Source organism: Neophocaena asiaeorientalis, unplaced genomic scaffold (genome assembly GCF_003031525.2).
Source record: "Neophocaena asiaeorientalis asiaeorientalis breed wild unplaced genomic scaffold, Neophocaena_asiaeorientalis_V1.1 scaffold532, whole genome shotgun sequence".
In the NCBI taxonomy this organism is placed as follows: domain Eukaryota; kingdom Metazoa; phylum Chordata; class Mammalia; order Artiodactyla; family Phocoenidae; genus Neophocaena; species Neophocaena asiaeorientalis.
This window is the reverse complement of record NW_020171693.1, coordinates 17,995-43,430: the sequence shown is the minus strand read 5'-3', so window position 1 is coordinate 43,430 and position 25,436 is coordinate 17,995. Positions and strand designations below refer to the sequence as shown.

At 39.1% G+C, this 25,436-nt stretch overlaps 1 long non-coding RNA gene and 1 pseudogene across 1 annotated transcript; both read left to right on the top strand.

Annotated features, from left to right (window-relative positions):
- The first annotated feature begins 490 nt into the window (after window positions 1-490).
- LOC112394802 (uncharacterized) lies at window positions 491-7,837 on the top strand. The gene is made up of 3 exons (XR_003002286.1): window positions 491-783; window positions 5,112-5,204; window positions 7,582-7,837. It is a non-coding gene; the product is annotated as an uncharacterized LOC112394802 (long non-coding RNA).
- A 16,273-nt stretch (window positions 7,838-24,110) lies between these two features.
- On the top strand, window positions 24,111-25,090 carry LOC112398946 (ferritin light chain pseudogene; annotated as a pseudogene).
- Window positions 25,091-25,436: the final 346 nt, after the last annotated feature.

Below are 25,436 nucleotides of genomic sequence, written 5' to 3'. Positions count from 1 at the left end.
AGCTGTGAGCCACTCGCTGCAAACCAGCAGGACATGAAGGATTCTTGAGAAGATCTGAAGCTACTGGGAGGCCTTTGAGGAGTTAAATCCCATAGTAAATACTGTACCTTCAATGGCCCCTTCTCCCTCTCTGTCCAGTCTTCCTCCACTCCCGTGGGGGCCCAAAGGGGTTAAATGAGCACTCTTTGACTTCTACTTGGTGGTCCCAGAACTTGACTTGGGCTTGGAGACTTCCATGAAAAGTCTGCCTTCCATCTCCTGGCTTGGGTTTCTTGGGCTCTCTGCTCCAGGCTAATCCCTTCAACCTGCTTTTTCCATTTCTGCCAATAATCTCCCTCTCCAGACCTTCCTAATGCTCTTCTGGGGCAGGGGGGAGACTTACTGAGTTATCACCCTGAGGTAGGCAGCTCCTGAACTGTACCTGGTGGGGAAGGCAGGGCAGAACTTCAGGAGGCCAGCTGAGAGCACGGTGAACACCATGTCAGGAGCAGTCTCCAAGAAAGAGAATTTAATGTACAAAGGGATGACTAAAATATATTTAAGAGCTAGCACCCTGACCCCTCTTAAGGATGACTTACGTTGCTGGGGAAAAAATAAGAAGTGCTCGATGTAGAAGGTGAATAGCTTTATAATTCCTAGGAGAATCTTGGTACCAGGACCACACGATGAAGAACTTGGAGTCCCCGAGGCTAATCCAGCAGAGAGAAAAGGAGAAACAGAGATGCGAGAGAAAATAAAGGGAACACTTGGTGCAATTTGGTGCTGCTGCAGGCCCAAGTCCAGGTATGTGCTCTCTATCTCCACATCTTAAGTAAAAGTCTTTCAGGTACTTAGAATTTCTCTTTAGAACCTGAAAATGGGGTCAGGTTTGCTCTCTGCATCGCTACAGTACAAAATAGAGGCAGGATGTTTGAAATAGTTCTCCATCTGGCAGAGGAGGCCTTGAAGCTGTGAGCCACTCACTGCAAACCAGCAGGACATGAAGGATTCTTGAGAAGATCTGAAGCTACTGGGAGGCCTTTGAGGAGTTAAATCCCATAGTAAATACTGTACCTTCAATGGCCCCTTCTCCCTCTCTGTCCAGTCTTCCTCCACTCCCGTGGGGGCCCAAAGGGGTTAAATGAGCACTCTTTGACTTCTACTTGGTGGTCCCAGAACTTGACTTGGGCTTGGAGACTTCCATGAAAAGTCTGCCTTCCATCTCCTGGTTTAGGTTTCTTGGGCTCTCTGCTCCAGGCTAATCCCTTCAACCTGCTTTTTCCATTTCTGCCAATAATCTCCCTCTCCAGACCTTCCTAATGCTCTTCTGGGGCAGGGGGGAGACTTACTGAGGGCAATGTTTATTTCTAGGCGGAGAGGTGACCACATGACTTCACACTGGTCGTCCCCTTGATTATTCAGTTTCTGTCTAGATTAGTCGTGGGTGTTTGTGCACCCCAGCCTCACCCCCAGGAGGCTTTAGAACACTGTCCTTATCTCAGCACTGAGCCTCTATCTAGCCTCCTTCTCTCTCTCTCCTTACCCATCTTTACCGACAGACTCGCAGGCTTTCTGGACCTCTGAGGAAGATAAGCACTTCACTAGAACCTCTGCTACAGAACCAAACATATTGAAATGAATCTTTAGGAAGATACTGAAACAACAGAAAAAGAATACATGACGATTGTTTCTCCTGAGGGTTCAGTTACCTAGGGGGCCTTTAGCAAACTTTGATAAATCTAACCTTTCCTTCCTTGGCAATAGTTGATCACACTGTGAGGAAAACAAGTTAGAGAATGGAAAAATAATATTTGGATTTCAACGAAATAATAAAGATGCAGGGGCTATCTTTGAGTTTTGCAAGGTGAGAAGAGAGTTTACATTTTGATTATTTGATGGCAGGAATCCCTTTTAAAACAGGGCCAGTCTGCATGATGCATTTAAAAATCAACCTTTTCAAATATAGCCATAACCCCCACAAGATTTCTTGATTTCTCTGGGGTCAGGTAAACCATCACATTTCACAGTGGTGCCCTGTATATGAAAGTGATAAACATAACCTGGAAGCACGGCAGTGGCTAAAACTATGGAGCTGGCAGCCATTCGCTGAAATGATTTTTTGCTTTTAATTCATTGCATAAAATGCTAATGTCCAAATTCAGGCAGGTAGATCTTACCAACCATCAAGAGCTTCAACCCTGCTAACAGCTAAGTATGCACTTTTAAACCCTACTTTGACTGCTCCAGAAACTTACTGGGTTTCGTTAATGCCTCTGTTACTATTTCCTTTGTGTCGTTTTCTTTTTCTTTAAAAACATAGCTGTGTGATCTTGGGGAAGTTATATTATTTCCTTGAGACTTGGTTGCCTTCTCTGTGAATATCTGGGTATAATTTTAGTATTGCTCAATAGAATTTTTGGTGATAATGAAAATATTCTACATCTGTACCATGCAATGCAGTATTCAATAGCTACATGGAGCTAATAAACATCTTTGGAATATGGCAAATGCCACTGAGGAACTGATTTTTTAATCTTATTTTTAAATTTGTTTAAATATAAATAATGCCATGTGGCTAGCATCTGTTGACAGTACAGATCTACATAATATTTTAAGGACACTCTCTACTCAAAAACTACCATTCATTAACTCAACCTAAATATTTTTGCCCTCTGACAAACAAAAAATAATTTATGCTTCCCTTGAAATTATCTGTCAAGACCTTTTTCAGTTTGGGGACATTATATTCTTAAAATTGACTTTGCTTTATGAAACTTTAATAATGCTGGAGTTTCCTGCCCTTGGTACCACCTTTGTGATGATGGGAAATATTGTGGATGATCAAGGACCATTTCAAGAGATCATGGAGAGAAACCTTCTTCTGGATTTAATTTCATTATGAGGATGTCAAAATGCTACATTACTTAAAATAAAACCCATACCGTTTTTATGCTAAGTTATATTCTACATGTAGCTGGAAAAATGTTAAAAAGATTTTTAAAGAACTGCGCATCTATCTTTGAAGCTGATTTGGCTGTTCAAGGCTCGCTAGCACTTTATCCATCTCAGTACTATTTCACTTAGTAAACAAGTGCAGTTGCCATAATTGCTGCTTATGTGTCTGTGTTCCCTTCTACGTTATATGTTTTTGAAGTTAGAAACTATATTTATATCACAGCGCCTATGTATAGCACAATACCCATTGCTAATTCAGATTGTGCTTTAAGATATGAGACAAAATGTAAGACTTTTATTATAGTCATAAACATCTAGCAAACCAACCAGAAAATAAAAGCTAATTTTCAGTTGGTTGGCCGAGAACAATAAAGCGAAGAATACCTAGTGCAAAACCATATCTCTACTAACTACTTGGATTTAGAGCACACACATGCTAAAAAATATCTTCTTATCAAAGATTTGAGGTGAAAAAATTATATCAGAAGTGAAAACTGACCAGCGTGGATCACACAAATTAAGTGTATACTATATATAAAGTAGATAGACTACAAGGTCCTACTGTATAGCACAGGCAACTATATATAATACCTTGTAATAACCTATAATGGAAAAGGATCTGAAAAAGAAATACATATATCGGAATCACTTGGCTGTACACCTGAAACACAACATTGTCATCAACTATACTTCAAGTAAAACAAAACAAAACAAAAAACTAAGTGTAAAGGGAGTCACTGGAGTCACTTGGAGGGTTTAGCAGCTCCACCAGAAAATACTGGGCATGGATTTAAAAGAGGCTGCGTGGGACTTGCTCTTGTCCAAGTTCTTTCTCAAGAAGTATCTGAAATAAGCCTAAATTCAGAGTTAATCAGACTGGCCTCCTTTCTCAGGTGAACTGGAATTCATTGCTCTTTCCCCTCAACTCCCTGATGTCAGTGGCACTTTCCGGAGATGAGGTGGACTTCTCTGCCTACTGCAGAAGCGCAGTTCCCCCCGGGCCCACTCCCTGTCTGATCCCACACTTGAGGCCAGATGCCAGCCTTCCCAGAACATTCGTGGTCTCCTTTCAGTTTCTGACGTGCTCAGATTGAGTCCCTGTAGACTCTTCCTCAGCTTGAAACCTGATCTTCCACCCCTTCCCTGACCTTGATGGTTACCTTCCTACTTTAGGCCTCAGGTGCTTTAGCTATAAAATGATATAGTTGCCCTTAATTCTAAAGTCTTCTTTCTAAAGCGCTACAATGTGGTGGCTCCTTGAAAATGTTTCTCTTTGCTGGTTTTAATTTTGTAGAGAATTAGAACCCCAGCTACTCTAAAAGACAGTAAGTTACATTGGATAAGGAAAGTGTGCTTTTGTAGTTAGATTAACAGGGATGGAAGACGACTTAGTATGTTTTAAGATACTCGTGATCCGTTCTCGTGAGAGTCGGGGGAAGAAGGGGAAGAGAGTTAATAAAATACCAAAGGATTGTGACAAATTAAGTTCACCAAGATGTAGCTGATTAGTTACTACTTGAATAAGCCACACAAATCCAATCCAAGTTTTCCTTTATTTTTCTAAGAAGGGATCCCAGTGAACTAACTCCCATGTTCAGTAACTGCACGTTCAGCGGCTTAGTCTTTAAAAACTGTTATGTTGCTGGAAGAAGAAATATTGCCCATCAGTCCTAATTGATGTTTAGCTATCACGCACATTTGAAATAAATTTATTACTTTTCCTGATCTCAGTGTAATACATTCCAAAGGGGGAAAGAGCACACGAAAATCTATGGAGTCTCCATCTTCTACACTGAAGTGTGCAATAAATTACATATTATTTGGCCGTGAAATTCACAAGCCATAGAAACCACGCCATTAGCAATGTGTACAGTGGTAAACAGCAGGTAGTGAGAATGATAGGAAACAAAACAGACTGTGTATGTTGGCACTGCTGCCAATAAAGCAATCATTAAATGCATTCAGATGCATCTACGCCAGGTAAGCTCTTTGAGGGCAATTGCTATGAATTCTACATACCTGTCAGGATATTATATATAGCCCACTTTCTATGGCCTTTATTCAAAGACGCTGAGAAAGGGTTACTCTAGGTAAGTCCAGACCTTTTCTCAATGTAGAATTTGGTCAACATGCATTCTGAACAGCAAAATTTCACAGTGCTTTCAATTTTCCTACAGTAATTGCCACCTCAACAAATGCAAGATTAAGTATAATGGATTATAAGAAGTTACAAAGGAAAGATGGAAGAAAAGAACGAAGGTAGAAAAAAGGTGGGTATGGAGTACTTCAATATTTATGTTAAGAGTAGAACTAAAACTAACCTGAGGTTACCCTGAGCTATTAGCATACGCTAAAGAAACTTAAATGAAAAAATTTTAAAAACCAGCAAGGGAAACTCAAAGATTCTTTGTTTTTTCACTTTACTGCATATACACGTCCATCTTAAACAATCTATATGCTTATATCCAATAAGAGAGCATTGTTTTGCAAGGCTATTTGGGTTCTATCAGCATGTAAAGGTCGGACAACTCAACTTTAGCAGAGTTAGCCTTCAGGTGAATAATTGCTTCTTTCAGGTTGCGAGCATTTGAATTTTCCAGAAATGTTTCCCAAAATATGAAAACTAAAAGAAGGGTCCTAGGACAGCATCTTTAGAAGTTTTATATAGTATCAAGGCTTTTGGAGGAAGAGAATCCTTGTCGATTATCAACACAATGATTCCAAGCAGGTCAGTTTTTGCTGAGAATATTATATAACAGAACCCACTTCACCTCCATTATACTGACAATGATCTTCCTTACTTCAACCTTGTGCTTCTTAGTAAAGTTGAAAATACTGAGCCAAGAACAGACGGTGACAATGCCAGAGACTCAGATGTACCTATAGGTGCCTTCAGACAACATCAGCCACCCAGGCTAAAGTCCTGGTTTAAAACATCCCAACATGAATGAATCTCAAAAACCATATGCTGAGCAAGTGAAGCCAGATCAAAAGGGCACCTACTGTATTATTCAACTTACATGAAATTGTAAACTCGGCAAAAGTCATCTCTAAAGATAAAAAAACAGATCCGTGGTTGCCTTGGGGTGGGAGATGGGGATACTTTTGCAAAAGCCTAGGAGGAAACTTTCTAGGGTTTTAGAATTGTTATCTATCTTTATGGGGGTGGTAGCTATACAAATGTATACATTAATTAAAAGTCACTGAACCGTTGACTAAAAACATCTGCATTTTATGGTATGTAAATGATACCTTAATAAGGTTGATTACAAAATGAACCAAAACCAAAACAAAGCAGAAGAAAAACCTCTCAAGACCTCAAAGGAAATACACTGTTTTCTTCCAGGGCACCAGATTGGAAATGAGGCATTGGTCTGTTCTACTGTCAGATTATCCCTAGGGTTATCTAGTCTATTTTAAAGCACTAGAGTCCCCTATCAGGAAAACTCACCCCATGTTTAATTACTTTGATTTCTTCTGTGCCTCTTCTCCCAACACAGTGCAGCCATTCACGGAAGAAAAACCACCTTTTCCCAACTTTGTATCACCACATATTCTTTACAAAGCTAGTATTTATAGAATAAAATTTGGCTACACTTTGTAAAAATCTAGCTTTTTGAGCCTTACAAATCTTAACAGTGAACCTATTGCCTCCACTGGAATTTGGAAAAAAATTATTTTGAAAAGGAATAGCTGAGACTTGACATTTTTGTGTGTGTGTGATTTTCTCTTCCCCTAAGAGAGAAGTGAGTAGGAATGAGAAACACATACATAAAGAAAAAAAAATTATCTTGCTGCCTTTGCATGGCTGTAATTTATAGGAGGCCCTTTTCAACAATAATCTATTATCAGAATCAATAAAACATAATCTCCATGAAGGCCAGGCCAGGATATTTGTCTCTTTTTCAGCAGATTGCAATACAAACCACATTCATGGATATGCTTCTTGATGATCTTTGTAATACTGTAACAGTTGCCCATTTCCTCATGCCTCTTCACCTTAACTTCAACCTGGTTTTTCACCAATGACCTCACATTTCCTTCTCTATCACTTGGTTGTGGGCCTCTTTTCCAACTCCAACCCCAACTCGCATTTCACTCTGGCACCAAAGGAAGACTCACACCTTCCTGCTTTTTAGTGATACCTCAAGGTCATTACCGTATTGTGATCACCCTGGAGAATAGCCAGACAATTGTTATTTCAGAGCCATCTGACAGTTTGTAGCTCTAAAAATTAACTAAGGACCGCATTTGTCAAAAATATCCTAGTTTAAGATTTTGGTAATACAGCAACAGTAATTCCGAAGTCATTTATGACAATCAGTGTGGGAAGCACCCTCCTTCAGGAAGATCCTTTGCCATACAATACACTTTCCCTGTCAGGCAATAAGGAAGCACGGCCGTGGAAAGTAACCTTTTGTGGAAAGAAATACTTGGCTTCGAGAAGGCTTGAAGTTCATACATTTTTCTTGAATTAGATTCCCCATTAATTACTTTATCCACAAAGAGGTAATCATCAGAGTTATGTAAGCAATTAAGGAGATGCTACTCCACATTCTTTCAGCTTGTTGACCTTTCTCACTTTATTTCATGTGGCTATCTGAAACATCAGTGATTTACACGCCTTTTTTTTTTTTTTTTAAACAGATTTCTGTGTGTGTGTGTCCCCATGATGAAAACATCATTAAAGTAAAATATCATGAATAGACTCTTAAGAAGCAGAGTCTACTTAAAGTCCTGGAAAATATGAAAGCACTAATATTCATGGACAACTCTACACTCTGAAAGTTACTCCAAATGTTGTTGATCTCTCTTTCGTCTAGGAGTTTTTCAAATTTTCTACCATGATCATTTGTTAGTTTTATAATTACATAATAAAGGCATTACATCATACAATCTTTTGTTATCCATTGCAGTTTTAAAACTATTCCTTTCCTTGTCCTCAGCAGATATGTCATAGATTATTAGTACACAAGCAAAGACTTTCAACGTAACAGTACTTTATAGTGAGAAGAACTATACTGAGCTATCTCTATCCTAAGACAATGCACTAGGAAAGCACTAGGAATTCTTAAGCACTAGGAATACAGAGACGATCAAGGGGCAAGTTCCTTGCCTTCGAGTATACATGATCATTATAGCAAATGCTTAAATAGCACTTAGTATGTAACTCACCACAGCAGTCTTATTATCCTCCTTTTTAATAGGTGAGCAGAGGAAGCCACAGGGAAGTCATAGGGTAAAGCCAGAATTTGAACCTAGGTAGACTAGTACACTCTCCACGGCTTTAACTACTACATTAAAAATATATATATATAAAAGTTATATATATAACTCCAAGTATTCCAAAGTTACAAATCACTTATCTACCAAAACTCAAAAAGGAGCACACAAACTTGCATAGAAAATAAACATGTAGAAGTTCATAAAGAAACCACAATATAACCTACTCCACATAATATACTGACTGCAGTGTCCTGGGCCACTCCCATCCTTACCTTAGGTAGCTGGAAATTACAACAAAATAATACTCTTCACCTTTGGAAGCCACACCATCTCTCATACCAACCAACCAATTACTTCCTTAGAATAGGAAATTAACGTATATATATATATATTATGATATTCAGTTTAATTTCCTATTTCCTATATATATATAGCATTACTGATGTAGAATCTTTGTTTAAAGACAATAACTTCAATAGCAGAGGGAACGTTACCATTGCAGGCTTCCGATAACCTCTATATTTCTCAGATTTCATGCTAAATCATAAAATGCCATATTTGTGTCTGAAGCTATTTTTTCAATAGTCCATTTTCTTAAATGGACTAGCATAGCCATAAATACTGAGGAATATTTTGGCTCCCAAATCCTAAAGCCATTCTGATTATGCCTGGGTGATCATGGGGACATCACCGGAACTACCAGAGGACTAGCTGAAATACCAGTGTTCTGGCCAGCTTACAAATTAGAAATTATACAGAATCCAATTTTATATCTTTGTTAAGTAATTCCTATGAGGCTTTTGGGATGTCAGTGTAAAGTCCTTTCATGTGTAATCTTTATCCATTAGATAGGGAACAATGCCAATCCCCGTCATAAATACTTTCACAGCCTGACACTGAAAATCCACTATAGGGCACAGGACACGCAAATAGGATGTGGATCACACACATCCACTCATTCAGACAATCCACAAATATTCATTTTTAAGTCTACTATATGCCAATAATGTACCGGCCTCTCAGATGCTAAACCATGCTAAATGCTGAAAGAGACATACTCAGTTTGGGCCCTCCTGGAACTTAGTACCTACAGAAGTGCCTTCGTTGTAAATGGTCAGCTCTCAGCCAATGCTATTATCATCAGCAGGTGACCAAATGATACAGCTTGCTTTCTAAACAAGCTCCACACTCCTTGCTTTGAACATTTTTGCTTTCCTTCAAGGCACATAATCCAGTGGTCAGTTTCTCCCAGGTAGTGAGGTTTGGGGAAAATTACCCAGTGAACAATTCCTTGTGGCCTCACTCTTTCCTCACACTCTCCTCTGTGCTCTTGAGCTAAAGAGACCTGGATTAAAGTCACTTGCTCTAACCTTATTATTTTAAAATACGGCTGGTCCTGCTTTGAAGATTTCCACTGGACCAACACAGCAGCAAAGCAGCACTGAATCAGAAGCAGGTAAATTTCAAAATGACAGCTCTAAACATATCCAGTCTCCTTTTGTTTTCCTCCTATCCCTTTGCTCTGAATACCTCTGCCCTGAGGCCTTGCCTTTACCCTTCTCTGATTACTGCTCCAAAAGGGTTTCCAAGAGCCGGGAGTATTTATAGTTTCATTTGCTCCCAAGTCCCTGGTGGAAAAGGATGCTTGCTTCCTGATTCTTACTAATTCCAAACTCACATCATTAACACAAAAATCATCATTTAAAAAACAAATTTCCTCAGCGTCATATTTCTTCTGGGCCAACACTAAAAGAATATTTTCAAAGAAACAATATCCTCTCTCCTTTGCTCTTTTGAGTTTCACATTCTTACCTCCAGTCTCATTTTCAACCCTTATTACGGGATGCATCACAAACACAGAAGAAAGTTCTTTGTGCTTTCCTGTACCAGCTAATTATTCTAATTTGTTCTGTCTCTACCGAACAGAATGCGAAATCAACACAAAGCCTGATTATGCGACCTCTTCCAAGGGAATGGTCTGAGAGTTGTCTGTTTACTCATGAAGCTCTGTGTGTATTAAGGGTTGACTGAAGCAATCATCAGGAATTTTCATCCTTTAAATTAGTCTTTTCTACCAGATGCACATCTTTCATTTCGGATAATATAACTTTTAAGTTCAGGATACAACTGGACAAAAGAAAAGAAAAAAAGGTAACCAACACAACATTTGCAGTAATAACACAGTAACAGCTATCATCCTTCCCTGAGGAATTCAGCCTACTTTATGGACACAGTTTAGTACAAACTCATAAGAAAGCTAACAAAGCCCGAAACCACTTCACAACAGTGAAGAGAGTAGAGGTCAGAAATTATTACTGCCAGACCCAGCAGACAATGGCACCTACCGGAAAGAGCACAGGACAGGAAACCCTGGAAGCCTGTGTTCCAGTTTCGGTTATTCCTGTAAGCATTAGTATGATCTGCGTGAACTCAGCCTGCCCTGTTTTTTCCGTTTATAAAAACCTACATCATCCTCTCAGTAGAATGAAATGCCACATCTGAAAAGCTGCAGATCTCTTTAGGAAAGAAAAAAGCTCATGCTTTCCAACCAAAATGGAATAATTCAGTCAATGGAGACTTAATAAAAATCTGCCATAAAGCAATTGTTTACTTGAAATCTATCTTTTGTGGTATATTTATTGGGGTAAGGAGTGTAAGCAAATCATAATTAGAGTTACCAATTATTCCAGAAATCAAGGTCATTGAGTTCAGATTCCAACTTTGACCCTGACCCAGGCTTACAGAGATATAAGATGTCCCAATACCTCATATCCACCATACATGGGAGAAACAAGGTATGCAGACAGATCCTCTTATAAATATCCCATATGTAGTGGATTTTTTGTTTGTTTTTTTTTTTTGTAGTGGTTTTAATACAGGGTCTCAGATTCGTTGCCATTCTTCGCATCCAGATGTGGGCATTTTCCCTTGAATTTAGGCAGGCTTTCCATGGCTTCAACCAATAGAGCAGGGGTCAGTAAATTATGGCTGGTGGGCCAAGTCTAGGCCTCTACCAGCTTTTATAAATGAAGCTTTATTGGAACACAGCCATGTTCTTTAGTATATGTATTGTTTGTGTCTGTTTTCACATCACAGCAGCAGAGCTAAGTAGTTGCAAAAGAGACTGTATGGCTTGTAAAGCCTAAAATATCGACTGTCTGACACTTTATGGAAAAAGGTCTCCAACGCCTGCAATAGTATATAATGAAAGTGATGCTATGTAACATCTAAGACTAGGTCATAAAAGGTCATGCAGCTTTTGCATGATTCTCATGGAATGCTTCAACCCTGGACACTCATTCTCTTGGGATACTCTATCTTGAATCCTAACTACCACGTTATGAGAAGTCCAAGCCACATGGGCAGCCATCTATAGACACTCCAGTCAACAGTCCTTGTTGGGCCCAGTCTTCAAGGGCCAGACATGTGAATTAAAATTATCTAGATGATTCCAGCCCCAGCCATCTGAATCCTCATGAGCTGAGGTTTCAGACATCAGTCATGGAGTAGAGACAAGCCATCTCCTCTGTGTACTGTTTGAATTGCTGACCCACAAAATCTGGGCATATATTAAAATTTTTGTTTATTTCACCACTAAGTTTGGACTTCTTTATTATGTAGCAATGTAGCACTGTGTCTGTACACAGGAGATCTACATTTCACAGAGCACAGATTTTTAGATGTGAATGTTGACTGCTCAATTTCTAAGAAGAATGTACACACACACATAGGTACAAAATGTTTATGTATATGTAAATATTAGACCTATATAAACTAATCTATATTATCCATAAAATGAGGGGGCCTTGATAATGGCTAACATTATTTTTCGGTACTTATTGTGTTCCAAGGACTGATAAATTCTTGCATTGTATGAATTTTCTCTTTCACCCTCATAGCAACTCCCTGAGAGAAGTAATGGTATCTCTATTTTATAGATGAGAAAACTGAGGCAAAAACAGATAACATGCTCGAGTACTCAACAAGTAAATTCTGAGTCAAGATTTGAACCCAGGTTCTCAAGTTTTAGATCCCTTACTCATACTCACCAAGCTCTATACTGAGGAAGGGGATGAAAGCTGACGCCATTACCTCATGCTCAAGAAGTTAGACAGAAACTTAGCAGGTATGGTTGAAAGAAGACAGGACTTGGAGTCGTAAGTCCAGAGCCTGAGTTATGAGATGAATTCTCCTCTCATCTAGATATAGGTTTGTTTTTAGAAAATGAAGAAGATCACTGCATATTTTAATTGTTAATTTCTGTACTTAATGATTACCAATGAATGGAATTTTACCAGGGAGCTATTTTGCAATGACATAAATTATTGATTCAAACTCAAACCTTTATTATAAATTATTGATTCAAAATCAAATCTTTATTAAGTCTCCCTTGCATCAGAAGTCTTTCCCACTCTTCATTTCTTTGAAACGCTTTCCTGTCTACTCTTGGCCAAAGCTTGAAGCCTAATTTAACATTTGGAAATAAAATAATGAAATAGTCATAACACAGCAATTCCAATGCCTACTGAAACGGAAGCTCTAAATAATTTTTCAGATAATTTAGGAAATTAAAAATATTTACATCATAGATGCAAAGACAGAAGTTACTTGTGTAATAAATGGTGAGACAAAAAGTTTCTGGTCAAGTAGATTTGTTTAAATATGATCACTAATCTGAGTTCTACCCCTGTTCTAAAGCCCAGTGACAGGTTGCATACAGCTTCTAAAGGGATAGTTCAAATTTATGGGGTCAAATTCATGCCATAAAATGTGGTATTAGTAGTAGTACTAGAAGACAGAGTGACTGTCTTCTTTGGGACATAGATGAACACCCCAAGATAGACAATATCAAGGACAAATTATGTAGAATAAGATAGTATCTCAGTCCTTGGAACATGTCATCCAGGATAGAACAAGAAGTAGATTTATTATCAAGTACATGAAGCCAGAGACAGTAAGCAATGAGTGGTAGTTGGTTACACTAGACAGGTTTTAGAAGTAGAGGCACGGATGTAGAAAACAAACTTAGGGTTACCAGGGGATTGTGGCTGGGAGGCTAAATTGGGAGATTGGGACTGAAATATACACACTACTATACATAAAATAGGTAACTAATAAGAACCTGCTCTTCTTATTAGCACAGGGAACTCCATTCAGTACTCTGTAATGGGCTATTTGGAAAAGACTCTAAAAAAAAAATAAAAGTGGGGCTTCCCTGGTGGCACAGTGGTTGAGAGTCTGCCTGCTGATGCAGGGGACACGGGTTCGTGCCCCGGTCCGCGAAGATCCCACATGCCCCGGAGCGGCTGGGCCCGTGAGCCATGGCCGCTGAGCCTGCGCGTCTGGAGCCTGTGCTCCACAACGGGACAGGCCACAACAGTGAGAGGCCCGCATACTGAAAAAAGAAAAAAAAAAAGTGGATATATGTATATGTATAACTGATTCACTTTGCTGTACACCTGAAACTAACACAACACTGTAAATCAACTATACTCCAATAAAAATTTACCAAAAAAATAGGTTTTAAGAACCATAGTCAGGGAGCAGTGTGGATTGGAAAGACCTGGCAAGAAATATTTCTGCATCCTCAGACAGTGCTCCCCAAGCTGGCTATTGCTAGGGTGAGCATTTAAGAGATCTTTGACCTAAGGAGGACATGAGATTAACAATCTATCCCAATTCCCCAAGCTGGCTATTGCAAGGGTGAGCATTTAAGAGATCTTTGACCTAAGGAGGACATGAGATTAACGATCTATCCCGATGTGCATGAATTATTCTCCTCGGTGCTATCAGAAATCAGATGGCATCCTAGAGCAGGGGTCAGCAGATCTTTTTTGTAAAGGGTCAGATAGTAAATATTTTGGATTTTCTGTACCATACGTCTCCATTGCAACTGCCCATCTGCTGCTGTAGCACAGAAACAGCCATGCACAATACGTTAATGAATGGATGCGGCTGTGTTCAATCAAAACATTACGTACAAAACCAGGAGTCAAGCGAGATCTGATCAGTGGGCCAGAGTGTGCGGACCCCATTTCTGGGTCAGTGTTCACAGCTGAATGAGTCATGAGGCCTTAAGTTCCAGTGCTCATTGTACTACTTTCTACCTGGGGGAACTTGGGTTCATCCTTTTATTTATATGGGCCACTGTATTAGTCAAGGTTCTCCAGAAAAAGAGAACCAACAGCATGTGTATACAATGTGCCCATATATACTGATAGATATAGATCTAGATATCAATATTGATACCTAGATCTATATCCATGTCTATATAAAGAAAGAGAGAGAGAGATTTTAAACAATTAGTTCACACAATAATAGAGGCTTGGTAAATTCAAAATCTGCAGGTTAGGCTGTCTAGAGACTCTCGGAAGAGTTGCAGTTCAATTTCTGTAAGTCTTCTGGCAGAATTCCTTTTTGCGACAGGGAGGTCAGTCTTTGTTTTATTAAGAGCTTCACCTGATTGGATGAGGCCCATGCATATTATGGAGGATAATCTGCTTTACTCAAAGTCCACCACAAATCTAATTATGAATTTCATCCAAAAACACCATCACAGGGACTACCCTGGTGGCACAGTGGTTAAGAATCCGCCTGCCAATGCAAGGGACACGTGTTTGAGCCCTGGTCTGGGAAGATCTCACATGCCGTGGAGCAACTAAGCCCATGCACCACAGCTACTGAGCCCGTGCACCTAGCGCCCATGCTCTGCAACAAGAGAAGCCACCGCAATGAGAAGCCCGCACACCACAACAAAGAGTAGCCCTCGCTTGCTGCAAATAGAGAAAGCCCACGTGCAGCAACGAAGACCCAATGCAGCCAAAAATATAAATAAATAAAACATAAAAAAATTTTAAAAACACAAAAACACCATCACAGAAATATCCACAATAATATTTGACCAAATAACTGGGCATGGTGGCCCAGACAAATTGACATGGAAAATTCACCACCTAAGCCATAGTTTTGTCACCTTTTACTGAGAAATATGACTTATCTGAACTATTTTGATACCTAGAAGATACTTTCTAGAGGTAACACCCTCAGTATTTTACATGGTAGGCAGTAAAGGGAATGAGCCCATTTGCCCAGTCAGATGACACCTTAAAGGATCAAATTCTGTCTTCTCTCTCCAACCCACAAGGATGAATGCCAAAAATACATCACTTATATCTGCTTTAGCTAACATAGGATAGGTCTGGAACAGACCTATGCTCCCAGTAAGTCTCATGAAATGCTGTTTCATTAAGGAGAGACTTTACTTGCTAAGATTAGAAGCGAAAGAGGGTGGTGGATGAAAAACTGCCCAAGGATATAAGCTCATGCAAGGAAGCAGGAGAGAGAATGGGTATCCGAAGATGTGCGCTCTGAGCCAACACTAATTCCACAGCATCAGGTTATAATTCAGGGAGCCCAGCCACTGGGATTTTTTTCCCCTTCTTCTTTTCCCCCAAAGAGGGACAAGCATACTGACAAAGGAAGAGCATTAGTCACCACAGATAAATTCCTTTTTAGAGCTGATCTCACAAATGATTTGGCTCAGTGTAGACTATGATTTGGCTCCCCAAACCATGAGCTAGAGCATTTCATTCCAGGTCCCTCCTCAAATATCCATGATAGGTAAAACTTTGGCATCAGTAGTTTTTGAAATCTCCCCAGGTGATTATAATATGCAACCAGGGCTGAGGATCTGGAGATGTAGAGAGAATTTAAATTGAACTTTAGTTAAACAGTAAAACAAGCTCTGACTCTACTGGCTGGAGCTAGACAAGGGATATGGATTTAGTGGGATGAGAAGATAACGGACACCAGGGAGTAAATCAAATGCTTTACACCTGTGCTTAGCTAATTGTTACTCAGATAATTCATACAATCTTACAGCACCTGAACCCTGAAATTCCTTAGTTCTGTTTAAAAAAAAGTAACTCTTCAAGTAACTGAACTCTGAGAATCATGCAAATCATAAAGAAAAAGAAGAAATCTTATTTTTTGAATTAGTTTATTTCATATATACTCTTTCACTTTCATGATATTAACTAGTTATCTTTCTTTCCATTTTATGTTTGAGGAAAGTAAGGCTTTAAAAATCACAGTAATTTGCTCAAGGTCACTTGTTAAGGGTGTGGTAGGCAGCATAATGGCTCCTAAAAATGCCCTCACCCTAATCCCTAGAACCTAATAATATGTTACCTTACATGGTAAAGAGGACTTTGCAGATATGACTGAAGTTATAGGCCTTGAGATAGAAAGATTATCCTGGATTACCTCATGGAACAAATCTAATTGCATGAGTCCTTAAAAGCAGAAAACCATTCCCAACTGTAGAAAGAGAAAGAGAGAGATGTCCTAATAGAAGCAGAATCAGAGAGTTGCAACATTTTGGGTTTTGTAGGTGGAGAAAGGGGACTCTGAGTCAAGGACTACAAGTGACCGCTGGAAGTGGATAAAGTCCAGGGAACAGAAACACCCCTAAGAGCCTCCAGAAAAGAATGTAGCTCTGCCAACACTTTTGTTTCTTTTTTAACCATCTTTATTGGAGTATAATTGCTTTACAATGGTGTGTTAGTTTCTGCTTCATAACAGAGTGAATCAGCTATACATATACATATATCCCCATATCTCCTCCCTCTTGCATCTCCCTCCCACCCTCCCTTCCCTATCCCACACATCTAGGTGGACACAAAGCACAGAGCTGATCTCCCTGTGCTTTGTGGCTGCTTCCCACTAGCTAGCTATTTTACATTTGGTAGTGTATATATGTCCATGCCACTCTCTCACTTCATCCCAGATTTCCCACACATCTAGGTGGACACAAAGCACAGAGCTGATCTCCCTGTGCTTTGTGGCTGCTTCCCACTAGCTAGCTATTTTACATTTGGTAGTGTATATATGTCCATGCCACTCTCTCACTTCATCCCAGATTACCCTTCCCCCTCCCTGTGTCCTCAAGTCCACTCTCTATGGCTGCGTCTTTATTCCTGCCGTGCCCCTAGGTTCTTCATAACCATTTTTTCTTTTTTTTTTAGATTCCACATATATGTGTTAGCATATAGTATTTGTTTTTCTCTTTCTGACTTACTTCACTCTGTATGACAGACTCTAGGTCCATCCACCTCACTACAAATAACTCAATTCCATTTCTTTTTATGGCTGAGTAATATTCCATTGCATATATGTGCCACATCTTTATCCATTCATCTGTCGATCCTGGAACACTTTTACTTTACTCAATTGAGACCAATGTCAGACTTGTAAGGTAATAAATTTACGTTGTTTTGAGTCACTAAATTTGGGATAATTTGTATGAAAGCAATTAAAAAAAAATACAGAGGTCCTACAAGAGCCAGGCTATATATTTATACTTAAGTATTTCTGAAATGAATTTAACCTTGTGATTGACAGCAGCAGCAGCAGCAGCAGCTTCCAAGGGATCCCACCACACACCTGAGGCAAAAGGAGCCTAATACAAAGCAGTGACAGCAGCAGGTCACTGCCCCACACTTGGGGTAGAGGGGGACTTGATCTACTGTAGCAGCAGCATAGCCTGAATGGGAACCCATCCTCCTGTGGCACTAGTCCCATCAACATTAGTCTAATCTGCTAGCATCTGCTGTGCCAACAGGCCCAACATATACAAACCCTCCAACTCAGTAGCATTAAGTGAGCCAGGCTCAGTGTTTCCTGAAACTCATATCCAGTTGCACTGGAAATCCAAGATATCACCTACTTGAAAACATAAACAATAACAGAAGACTGGGAACTTCAGAAAGAAAAGGGGAACAATGGAATGGGTGAAAACAAATGGGGTAAATATAAGAGACTATCATTAGCCTCATGAGTTTCTTAAATTCTATATGATGGTCAAAGCAAAAATGATGACACCGTCTGATGGGGTTCTCAATGTAGAGAAAGGAAATACTACAGAAAATCATACTTTAAAACTGGGGAATATTAAGAGACCTAAATGGAAGTAAAATTTTGAAACTACACTTGAAGTAATAAAACACTGATTCCAGTAGGCTATGATAAGTTACATATGTATACTGTAATGCCAAAAGCAACCACTAAGAAAACTATACAAACAGTATACACAAATGATTATAAATGAATTAAATTAAAATGGACTTATTAAAAAATGTTTAAGTAACCCACAAGAAGGCAAAATAAGAGAAACACAGGATTGAGAAACTAAGGTAAAAGACAAAACAAAAAATAACATGGTAGACCAAATCTTTGACATGGCAATAATTACATTAACGGTAAATGATCTAAATAACCAAGTCAAAGACAGAGATTGGAAGAGTAGATTAAAAACTCGCAAGCATGATCCAACTATATACTGTCTATAAGAAGCTTACTTTAAACATCATGGTATAGGTAGTTCAAAGTAAAAGGATGAAAATGATATATCATGTAAACACTAATCAGAAAAATCAGGAATGGCTATATTAATATCAGATAAAGTAGACTTCAGAACAAAGGAAATTATTAGGGGCAAAGAGGGTCATTACATAAAGATAACAGGAATAATCCACCTAGATGACCTAGTGATAGTAAATGTGTGTGCACCAAACAACAGAACTTCAAAACACATGAAGCAAACACTGAAAAAGGTAAAAGGAGAAAGTTTTAAATCCACAATTATTATTTGAGACTTCAACACAGCAATTTATACAACTACCAGAGAGAAAAATCGGCAAGGATATGGAAGAACTGAAAACATCATCAATCAACAGGATATAACTGACATTTAAAGAACACACTCAGTAAGAGCAGAATACATATTCAAGTGTCCATGGAACATTCACTCATATACCATATACTGGGTGATAAAAAAACATTAGCAGATTTAAAAGAATTAAAATCATAGAGAGTATGTTCTCTAGCCATAATGGAATCAGACTAGAAATCAATAAGAGAAAGACAACAGGAAAATCTTCAATCACATGAAAATTAAACATCACAATTCCAAATAACTCATGGGTAAAAAAGACAGCATCAAGGAAACATTTTTAAATGCATAGAATAAAAGAAAATGGAGATATAACAGATCAAAGTTTGCGGAATGAAGTGAAAGCAATGCTGAAAGGGAAGTTTATAGCACTAAATTGGGAAAGAAAATATTTCAAAGCAATAATCTAATTTTCTATATTAAAATAGTAAAAAAGGAAGAGGAAAAAACACTAAACAAGCAGAAAGAAGGAAATAATAAAGATGAAACAGAAATCCATGAAACTGAAAACAGGAAAATAGAGGGGAAAATCAATGAAACAAAAGGCTGGTTCTTTGAAATAAACAATCTAATCAATAAAGATCTAGCAAGACTGATAAAGATAAGAAGAGAGACGGCACAAATCACAGATATCAGAAATGCAACCAGGGATACCATGACATATCCTGCAGGTTAATGAGGGACAAGTTACTATGAACAAGTCTACACTATAAATTCAAAAATGTAGATGAAATGGACCAATGCTTCTACACCCAAAACTACCAAAACTCAGCCAAGATGAAATAGATAATCTCAATTTTCCTGTAGCCATTAGAAACACTGGTTTTTCATTTAAAAACTCCCAAAAGAAATATTCAGGCTTAGATGTTTCACTTTTACCCAAGACTTAAAGAATTAACACCAATTTTACATGATTTGATAAGAAACAGAAGTAGAGGGAACAGTTTCTAATTAATTTTATGAAGCCAGTATTACCTTGATACCAAAACCAGACAGGGATAGTATAAAAGGAAGAAACCTACAGACCAATATTTTTTATGAAATTGGCTGAAAAACCCTCAGCCAAATATTAGCAAATTAAATCCAGAAATATATGAAAAGAATAATATACCATGACCAAGTGGTATTTATTCCAGTTATGCAAAGTTGGTTCAATATTTGAAAATTAAACAGTGTAATCCACCATATCCAATAGATTAAGGGGGAAAAGTCATGTGATCCTATCCATTAATGCAGAGAAAGCATTTGACAAAATCCAATCCCATTCATGATTTTAAAAAAAGAAGAAAACAACTCCAAGCAAACTAGGAATAGAAAAGGAACATACTGAAACTCATAAAGATGACCTACAAACAACCTATACTGACATTATATTTAACTGTGAAAGACTGGATGCTTTCTCTGTAAGATCAGAAACAAGGCACCAATATCTGCTCTCACCACTTTTATTAAATATATCACTGGAGGTTCTAGTAAGAAAATAAAGCAAAAATAAATAAATACATAAATTTAAAAGTTAAATTTTTAAAAAGTTTAAAAGATAAAAGGACTATTCCTACTACGTTGCATAGGAAGGAACATATCCTACTGAATGTTGAATAGTAATATCTATTATACTGAATAAGGAAAAGTAAAACTGTACCTGAAGATGAGATGATAATCTAAATGGAGAAAATACCAAGGAATCCACAAAAAGCTTGAGAAATAATATTAGTTTGTAAATGATTTAGAGTACAAGATCACCACAATTTTATCAAATTATATATTAATAACAAATGTGTAGAAGCTTAAATAAAAATATGTGATGCCATTTACAACTGACCTAAATAAATACTTAAATATAAGCCCAATAAGACATTTATAGGACCTCTATACTGAAAATTACAAAATGATGATGAAGAAAAAATTTTAAGTCCCAAACAAATAGGGAGACATACCTTGTTCATGGATTAGAAAACACAACATGATAAAGATGTCAATTCTCCCCAAGTTAAGAGGCTTAACACAATTACTCTTAAAATGCCCTCAAGGTTTTTGTGGATATAGACAAGCTTATTCTAAGATTTATATGGTAAGAAGAGGCTGAAGAATAGCTAAAACAACTTGTAAAGGAAGATGAAAATGGGAGGAATTAATCTACCCAATTTCAAGATTTTGCAGTAATGATGGAGGGTAGATACATAGATCAATGGAATGGAATAGAGAACCCAGAAATAGACTGACATAAATACATATAACTTGTTTTTGACAGCAGTGCAAAAGCTATCAAGGAAGAATAGACTTTTCAAAAAATGGTACTGAAACAGTTGGACATCCCTCGACAAAAACAAACAAACAAAAAATGAACCTTGGGCTTCCCTGGTGGCGCAGTGGTTGGGAGTCCGCCTGCCGATGCAGGGGACGCGGGTTCGTGCCCCGGTCCGGGAGGATCCCACATGCCGTGGAGCGGCTGGGCCCGTGAGCCATGGCCGCTGAGCCTGCGCGTCCGGAGCCTGTGCTCCGCGGCGGGAGAGGCCGCAACAGTGAGAGGCCCACGTACCACAAAAAAAAAAAATGAACCTTAACCTCCACACCTTACACAAAAATTAAATCAAAGTGGATCATAATCTTAAATGTAAAAGCAGGACATTTTTAGAAAAAAAATAGGAGAAAATGTTTGGCATCTAGAACTAGGGGAATAATTCTTAGACTTGACACCAAAAGTATGATCAATAAAGGCAAAAACTGATAAATTGGATCTCATCAAAGTGAGTTAAAAATGCTTCATAGAAGATCCTTTTAAGTGGATGAAAATTCAAATTGCACAGTAGGAAAACATATTTGAAAATCCCATATGAGACAAATGACTTGTATCTATAATATACAAAGAACTCTCCAAACAACTTAAAAAAATCCAACTAGAAAATAGGCAGAAGACAGGAACAGACATTTCATGGAAGAGAATATACACATGGCAAAGGAGCACATGAAAAGATGCTCAACATCATTAGCCATTAGGGAAATGCAAATTAAGACCATAATGAGATGTCAGAGAGTAACTAAAATTAAAGTATAGTGACAACATCAAATGCTGGCGAGTACGTAGAAAAATTATATCACATCACTGGTGGGAAAATAAAATGGTTTAGCCACTCTGATCAACAGCTTGACAGTCTCTTTTAATCCTAAAAGTAGATTCACCCTACAACGCAGTAATTGTACTCTTGAGCATTTATCCAAAAGAAACAAAAACTTAATTAAGTTCCCACAGAAACTTACACATAAATGTTCATAGCAGTTTTATTTATAATAGCCAAAAACTGGCAACTACCCAAATGTCTTTCAGTGGATGAATGTTGAAGCAAAGTGTGATAAAATCTTATGATAGAATACTACCGAGCAACAAAAAGGAACAAATTATTAATATATGCAAAAATTGAAATGAACTTCAAGGGAATGATGCCGAGGGAAAAATTTTGAAAAGCCGATCTCCGAAGATTAAGTAATTCATGATTATGTTTACATATTATTCTTAAAATAACAAAACTGTGGAGATGGAGAACAGATTAGAAGTTGCCAAGGGTTAGAGATGGGGGTAGAAGGTACAGCGGGGGAACTCTGTGAGGTTTTTGTGGTTCCAGTACAAATAATACAGCAATCTTGGTTTTAATCCCTAAAGATTTCTAAAAGCAATTCCTAATAAGAGGTGTCCAGATATTTAGCAATGGCAGATTAGAGGTATAGCTCCCCAACATAACAACTTCAAAAGAGAACATACTAATTCAATGCATATGTTAATTTCAAAAAGGCCAGTCACAATACTTAAATGGTATATATCTTAACGATATTATTCTAAGTATCCAGCTATACCAGATGGACTAGCAAGATTTTCTGTACATTCAACCTTATTTAAGACAGTAAATCTTATAATAAGACAGTTAGAAAATGAAAAAAAACCAAACCTCAACTACAGTTGGATATTCTCATAGGAAGATGAGGTGAAAATACGCAGCAGCGGTTCAAAAGCTTAAGCAGTGGCACCTAAATTTCGCTGCGCATTAGAATCATCTGAAGCACTTTTTAAAACCCTCACACTGACGGCTGGTCATCGTAGACCAATAAAATCATTTTAAATCTCCTCAGACGATGCCAATGTCTAGCCAGAACTGAGAACCAGCAGACTGAGCAGAAGGGGATGTTTCTACAAAGATCTCTTAACAATAAGTCCTTTCACCCAATCAGATTTACCTCCCCGCAAAGGGCTAAAGAACGCTAGATGCTGTCCATACTTGCTTAGCTTTAATTAGCACTTGTGACTTGCCCAAAACCTAGATCATGTTTCCCCTAAATTTCATGTTATTCCCTACGTTTTTCAAACCCAGGGCTAAGGGGTTTGCCAGGATGAGATTTTAAGTGCTCACACAGGGGAAGTCCCTGGCAAACCAGGACAGCGGTCACTCTACCTTGAAATGTAAAGCATCCTAAATAACCCTGCCACTGCTCCCAGATCCTAGTCTGTGCCAACCAGTGGAGAAAAGGCATTCTCCATCACTACCACGGCAAATGCTGCTGTACTTGCCTTGGCTGGTCCCTATCTTTTCCAGGCACCACTCCCCTTCACCTGCTGGTGGACGCTTTGGCCAGCTGACAATGCAGATATTTTCAAACTTTAAGGTGAATAAAAATCATCTGGAGGGCCTGTTATAACAGAGATCACTGAGCCCCACCAGAGTTGCTGATTCCATAGGGCTGGGACAGGGCCCTAAAACTTGAATATGTGACACATTCTCAGGGGACGCTGGTAAAACTGGTCAGGTTGTTACCGAATGCAGGTTCGTGTGTCTGAAGCACAGTGAGGCCAAACAAAACTAAAGGTTGGAGTCTGGAGCAGAGAAAGGTTTATTGCAGGATCGAGCAAGGAGAGGGGTGGCCCGTGTTCCAAAACACCCTGAAATCTCCAGAGGATTTCAGCAAAGCATTTTTAAAGGCCAGGTGAGGGAGGGACGTCCCAGGGAATGTGATCAGCTCGTGCACAATCCTCTGATTGGTTGATGTGGAGGCCACGGGGCAGGTAACATTATCCATCCTTAGGTGCCAGAAGGTCTGGGGGCTACGTGCTCGTGATCATCAAGGAGTTAATTTCTTCCACTGGGTGGTGGTTTTTAGCATCTGAAAATTCAAGAGATATGCCTGAGATACTGTTATCTGAGTACTTCAGAGAGGAACTACAGCAGAGGATATGGGGGATGGGTCTGTCCTAGGAAGGCCCCATAGGGTACTGCTTGGTTACAAGGTGACTATACTTTGAGAACCACTGCTCTAGTGGCTTGAAATGTTCAGAAAGTAATGGAAGAATCCCTTCCCAGGTCTAGATTCTAGTATCGCCAGCTATTTTGGTGGGGGGAAGGGTAAGTTTTGTCCTTGCTTGGACTTCTTGTTCATTTATATCAAAGCCTATTTGAGGCAGTGCGCTCGGCAGTCCTGCAGTTCTGTCTTTTGCTTCAACAGTGTTTGGAATGAACAGACCCAGGGACGCTCCTTGCTCCAGCCCCCGACCACCCTCCAACCTTTCTTCCTGTCGCAACCTTTGGAATCAGCCACTCAGCTATCCTCAGCCTCCAGGACAGGCCAACACCGTCTTTTGAGCTTAGATCCTTATCACTGATCAACCACGAGTTCCCAGGTTCGTCAGAATTATTCCATCGAGGTGGAGGCCGCCGTCCACCGCCTGTTCGACATGAATCTGGGGACACTTACCTCTCTCTGAGCTTCTATTTCGACAGCAACAATGGGACTCTGGACAGTGTGGGCCACTTTTTTCACCAACTGTCTGAGGAGAAGTGTGAGGGCGCCCAGCGTCTCTTGAAAATGCAAAACCAGCGCTGTGGCCGCGCCCTCTTGCAGGATGCGCGGAAGCCTTCTGAAGACGAGTGGGGTAAAACCCAGGACGCTGTGGAAGCCGCCATTCTTAGGGAGAAGAGCCTGCACCAGGCACTATCAGATCTGCGCGCCCTGGGTTCCGCCCGCGCAGACTCCCACCTCTGTGACTTCCTGGAGAGCCGCTTCCTGGAGGAGCAGGTGAAACTCATCAAGAAGATGGGCGACCACCTGACCAACCTCCGCAGGCTGGCTGGTCCGCAGGCTGTGCTGGGCGAGTATCTCTTTGAAAGGCTCACCCTCGAGCACAAACAGGAGTCTCTGAAGTCCAGCGGCCTCTGAGGAGCCCCTCTGGCATCAGAGCTTCTGCCTGAAGCCCTGCTCTGCAGCTACTAGGCAGTTTTGTAACCGCCCTGGAGCCCTTTCCCAAGCCTTGGACCAAATGGAAACAATAACGCTTTTTGCAGAAGGAAAAAAAAAGCCTATTTGAAACACAGAATAAAGAGGAAAAAAAGAAACATATATATATATGTATATATATGTATTCATTTCTTTTTTTTTTCCTTTTTTAAAACATTTATTTTACTGAAGTATAGTTGATATACAATGTTGTGTTAGTTTATACAACAAAGTGATTCAGTTATACATATATATAATTTTTCATATTCTTTTCCATTATGGTTAATTA